Source organism: Corvus brachyrhynchos, unplaced genomic scaffold (assembly GCF_000691975.1).
Source record: "Corvus brachyrhynchos isolate BGI_N302 unplaced genomic scaffold, ASM69197v1 scaffold545, whole genome shotgun sequence".
Taxonomy (NCBI): Eukaryota; Metazoa; Chordata; class Aves; order Passeriformes; family Corvidae; genus Corvus; species Corvus brachyrhynchos.
The window spans coordinates 51843-57895 of record NW_008238116.1 but is presented as its reverse complement, the minus strand read 5'-3'; the positions used below and the strand labels follow the sequence as shown (position 1 = coordinate 57895).

Sequence of the window (6053 nt, the reverse complement as noted above, 5' to 3'; positions counted from 1 at the left end):
GGGGGCCCGGCTTTGGGCGGGGCTCGGGGGCTGCGCCGCCTCTGGGCTCTCTCTTAGACTGCGATCAGCAAGCGCACACGTACTTCACGTGCTTAATTGGACTCCAAAGGCGTTTCATTCTGAGAAAGTGGGTTTTGGTGCTTTTAGGTCGCCACCTTGTTTTGCAGTGAACAAGCAGAAGCAAGTATTTATGGCAGAGCAATAAAGTCAGTTGCTCTTGATGAAATGATGGTACAAGTACCAGAAGAAGAAGCCACGGTATACCTGTGAAAGACTTTAAAAGCTCTTTAGCACTCTCGTGTATTTTGTATTTTTATATTAACTGGAAAAAAAATGCAGAAGGTAATATTTGTGTTGGAGTAGTCTATAATACTTTGAAACACATTGAAGGAGAAGTCATTGCAATCCTGTCATGGTTTGGATGTGGAGGAACATTTAAAGGTCGTGTAGTCCACACCTCACTAGGTCAGGTTTCTCAAAGCCCCATCCATCCAGACATTGAACTCTTTCAAACACAGCACATCAATATCTTCTCTGGGTAACCTTTTCCTATGTCTCACCATCCTCACTGAAAAGCATGTCTTCCTTATGACCACTCTAAACCTACCTTCAGTTTGAAACCATTCACCTTTTCCTATCAAGATGCACCCTATTAGAAATCTCTCTCTTTATTTCTTTTATCCCATTTTATATAGTAAAAATTTCAATCAGATCTTCTCAGCACCTTTTCTTCTTCAGGCTGAAGGGCTTGTCTCTGCCCATCTACATAGCAGAGATGTTCTGTCCCTTTAAAAACATTTGTTATCCTTCTCTGAACATACTCCAACAGGTCTCACAAAAGGGCAGTGGAGACTGAAAACCTCCTCCCTTGTCCTGCTGGCCACACTATTTGTTATGCAGCCCTGAATATCACTGCCTTCCTGGCCTGCAAGAACTCACTGCCAGTTCATACCCCATTTTTCACCCACCAGAACCCCAAGTCCTTCTCCACAATGCAGCTCTCAATCCTCCAGGTTTGTATTGAAAGGGGATTGCCCTGACCCAGGTGCATGGCTTTGCACTTGACCTTGTTGAACTTCAAGAGACTGACATGGGTCCACTCCTGCAGACTGTCAAGGTCCCTGTGGATGACATCCCATCCCTCTACTGAATCAATGGCACCACTCAGCTTGGTGTTTTCTGCAATCCTGTAGAGGGTACTCTCAATCCAATTAGTTGTGTCACTGATAAAGATACTGAATATATCAGTCCAAGTACAGGCCCTTGAAGTCACCACACATTAGTAGTTTACAGCTAGGCATTGAGATATCGTCTACAACTCTTTGAACTCCACCTGTACTCGGCCAATAGGAACAGATGTGACCTTACACGCGAGATCAGACACCCGGAGGTCACACTCAAAACAAAAAGCAAGGCAAGAGTTATTTACTGAGCAGAACCAAAACAAATTGCATGGTGCACATCTAATTTTATTTTATGAAATCGTCATCAGTTCTCATGTGATTTGTTTTCTACTATGTGGCCTGTTAACCTGCCTACAAATAAAATTCTCTAAATGTAAACACTTTATAATGGGCCTTTTGTCTATTCTACAAGAAAATATAAAAGACTCCTTTTTAGTTTATTCTTCACACCTGAAATCCTGGTTTAGGTGATTACAATGAGTTTTGCTGCAAAACAACACTCGCATCTTCTAATGAAAAATGCCTTTTCTCTCCAGAAATGGGGAAAATGAACCATGGCCCTCCAAGAAACAAAGGCCTGAAAGGAAGTGGAATTACAACTGTGAGGAAATTGTGTATCATAATGTTCCAGGGAGACAGAGGTGAGTAAAGGATGATTCACACAAGAATCACAAGCCATTCTACTCAGACATCATTGTTCTAGGTACACACGTTCTAACACCTTATTGTCACATGACTACCATTGCCTTTTTATACAGGGATGTTGGGATCATAACATAAATGGCACAGGCCTTGGCATGAAATCAAACCATTGCTCATCCAAAACCACATTGACCCACCTCTTTTCCTGGTTCCAAACTAGTTCCTCAATTTCTTTACTCTGCATTCACAACTTTTAGTTGCACTACAGGCAGTACCCATCGTTTGGCTGTATGTCAGCCACAAGCAAAAGAGCCTGTAACCAGTGACAATCTAGGGAAACATAAATGTATCAAAGTCTTTCTGTTGGCAGCTGAACACCTTCATGGATGAACATGGATGAGAACACCTCTCACCGCTTGATAATCTGAACAGATCTCTACTGTCAGGGACTATCAGCCAAACCAAGGCCTACTTGTAGAACACAAGAAACAAGGAAGGAATAGGAAAGCCACAGAAGATAAGAATCATACCTTAACATTTCAGACTATGTCAACTGTAGTAGGTACACAAGAAGCATAATCTACCTTGCAAAAAGTACACAGGAGGATCTCATGGGACTTTACACCATAGACCACAAGCATGGTTCTCTAACTAATTTCTTTGGAAAACAAGAAAAGTGCACAGGACCATAACTATGGGAATAAAAATAGGGAAATTGAATGTTTATACCAACCTTTTAGACAGTTCAAACTACACCACAGCAAACTCTTTTACCTGCCCTGTCTCTGTGCAGACAGAAAGCTTCAGTGTGCTCAGACATCACCCAACAGGGACCACTTTGCTGACAGACACCATCAAAAGACGTGTTTCCCACACAACTTCTCCTTATGCAGAATACGGATAGCAGCACAGACCCACACATATGAACTTCTCTGCTCATCACTCATTTCAAGGGATGTGAAATAGTCAAACCTCCAAATCAGAATCTCCTAACAAAACTACTACCCCATGCCCTGCATTCTCCACAAACAGCCAGTTTCAATACCAACAAAATATCAGTAGCTACTTCATATGAGCAAGATCCATTAATAACATCTGAAGGTTGGTCAAGGCTGGGGAAAGCTTAGCACACCCACGACAAGATTTTACATCACAGTATTACAAGGACATGTAGCTGGAAAAGGGAGAGTTCTTAGACACAGAACCTCTGAAGCACGTTTGCACTTTCATGGGTATGTCTGCAGAAAAATTCACCTAAGGCTGTATCTTTTTGGGACACAGGAAAAGAGGGAATGGTATAAGCCACACGGGCCTTGGCACTAGGAACGCTATGAAAGCACACCAAGGCAGGTGGAGCGTACAATCCTCTCCTTTTCTGCTTTGAGGCCAGTGTCTCACTGATCTTCCACTGACTTCTCACCACGAGTATTTAACAAGAAAGAGTATTTCTTCGAGTGATGTTTTGCGGAAAGACATCTATGAAAGTCTTTTTCTTCATATCTGAAAACATGAAAGGCATGCACAGGGCAGTCAGACAACTGTAACAGATGCGATCTTCCACACACTCTCAGAGAAAAAGGCCCACCTTTAGCTCATTAGATCAAGCAAGACAACAAGTTAACACATGCACAATGGAAGGGATCATGTCATACAGTTCTAGATTTGGCACTTAGAGTAGCTACGTAATTCCAGTATTTAGTAGGTAGTAAATAAAATATTTGATCTTACCACATCTTCCATTATGGTATTTGTTATAAGTAAATACTTTACCTGTTAGTTAAGAATTGATAAAAAGATGCAAACACATAGGAAGAACCTCCCAAGGCTCCCTGCACAGGTGGAGTAAGATGTCATCTAGCTAAACATTTTGGGATGATGAAACTCGCAGTGCATGATACTAAAACTGGGCACTGGTCAGGGAAAAGGGCAAACCATATTTCTCGTGTCTTTCCAGAGACCTTCACACACAGCTCCCAGGACTCTTATCTCCAGCCCTTCTTAACTTACATAGTGTTCTCTGACTCTCATAAGTTGCAAGAACATTTAATAAAACTTCCAGATGCACAGAAAAAAACCCCTGTAATGTGCACCATGATTAGGCCATGTACACTCACCAGGAAGGGGAGGTGCCTCCCTCAGCAAGCTTAAATACCTTAACATTTCGGTAGTAGGTACTCAAGAAGGGTATCTAGTTTGTAAAAAGTCAACAGAACATTCACACTGGAGCTCACACCAAAGACTACAGCCACTGTTCCCCAGTGTAATTTCTGTGGAAAATAAAAAAGGGAAAATGCACAAAACCACTACTGTGGGCCTCATATAACAACTAAGATAAACTGAACTTGCACATCATCTCTACATATTTCAGTCATTTTCAATTATACCAGAGCAACGGTTTTTACTTGCTCTGTCTGCATGAGCCACCGTGAGAGAAATGTTGCACACACAGCTGCTCCTTACTGAGAACAAGGATCACAACACGGATGTGTGCAAAGAGATTTCTCTGCTCGTCATGATGCTTCAAAGAAATGTAAAATGTCCTGAATTGATTAAGCAATATGCAGCTCTGATAAGATCCCAGTTGTAAAAGCAGCAGCTCGAAGACACCATTATCACACCCTTCAGCATGTCATGCAACTCAGAAGATGAGTTACTTTTAAACCTTGACACACACTGTACGATGCTACATAGCTACCATTCACCGGAAATATACTACAAGAAAGCAGATGGATGAACCCACAACTTGACCAGTCAGATTCTGAGCAGTGTGATATCAAAAATAAGACATCTTTAGTCTCATTTTACCTTTACCTCATAACAACAAACAAAGCAACTCCTTATCACATGCAGAAAATAAGAGATCAGAACAAACTCTTCTAGATTATGGCGCCTGGAGTAGAACCATAACTTCCTTCTGAAGGGAATGAATACAGAGTATCCTTTTCCCAATGCTCCCATCATGGCACTTGTCATAATTGCACAATTAAGCTATTAGTTAGAAACATCACAACCACCTGCAAACACACAGGAAGGACCACCCAGCCCTCCCAATAAAGCTGGAATAATGTCTTCTAGTCAAGCCTCTTTGAGAAGACGGAAGTCAACTTCTGGCTTAGACCGCTCTCTTCAACATGAACCATCCCACCACGGACTTCACACAGTTATCTTTACATCTCTGTAATGAATGTGGAGGATACATCTGTTTGGTCATTAGAGAACTTAAAACATCTAAAAGGTAAAAAGGAGCAGTCCTCTAGGAGAGACTAAGATGGTGAAAATCTGCACAGGGGCATTCTCCCCCTCCTCACCTACCTGCCTGTAACCTGAATCTGTCTCCTTCTTCCCTAGTACAGCTCTTGCCATAACAGGAATTTTCAAGTTAAGGCATATCCAGTTCTTAAAAAAACTTAAAAGACATAGGATCAGCAAAACTTCTCTGCTATTTCCTCCAGTGGCCCTTCATACACAGGTACATACATTCTTCCAGACAATGCAGAAAGATCAGAATGTAGATGAATGCAAAGACCGTTCTTGCTCACTGGCTTATCATGAGGAAAACTAAAGGTTGAGAGGAATAGAAACGATGTCAGTATCTCATTCAAGAGGATTTCACTCCACTCTAACACGTGCTGTCAGGAAGACACCTGATTCGGCTAATCATGCGACATTCCCTTACCTAACAACGCAATACATCCATTCAGAAGAGGTAAGACTGAGAGGAAAACTGTATTATATGGGTAAGGGGAGAAAACGAGAAAGAACCTGGTGGCAGATAAAAAAATCTAAGACCCGAAGAAACGATGCACCCGAAAACGAGAAAGAACCTGGTGGCAGATAAAAAAACTAAGACCCGAAAAAACGACGCACCCAGGAGAAGCATCACTTCTATCTCCTCCAACAACTGATTATACATCCACCACCACCTCGTGGCAAGACGAACAAAACCATTCCTGAACGAAATTTTGCCTTTCGGCATGAGTAACTCACCAGGAGTGAGGAGGGGTCCCCGGGCTGGGAGCCGGCAATATCCTCCTCCCCGAGCAGCGGCGCGGGCTCGTCGGGCGGCGGCCGGGCCGGCAGGGTGTCGCAGCAGCTGCCGCCCGAGAAGCGCAGCTGGCTCTTGCGCGAGTCGGCCGTGAGCGACACCTCGTGCGAGTAGGACTGCAGGAAGGCGCGCACGCCGTCGATGCCCACGAAGTGCGAGACCGGCACGCCGCGCAAGACGCC

The 6053-nt window shown here is 43.2% G+C and overlaps 1 protein-coding gene across 1 annotated transcript in view; it reads right to left on the bottom strand.

The window, feature by feature from the left end:
* Nucleotides 1-6053, bottom strand: part of LOC103614981 (protocadherin gamma-B5-like) — a 50675-nt gene that overhangs the window by 22038 nt on the left and 22584 nt on the right. The gene's annotated exons all lie outside the window — the stretch shown is intronic.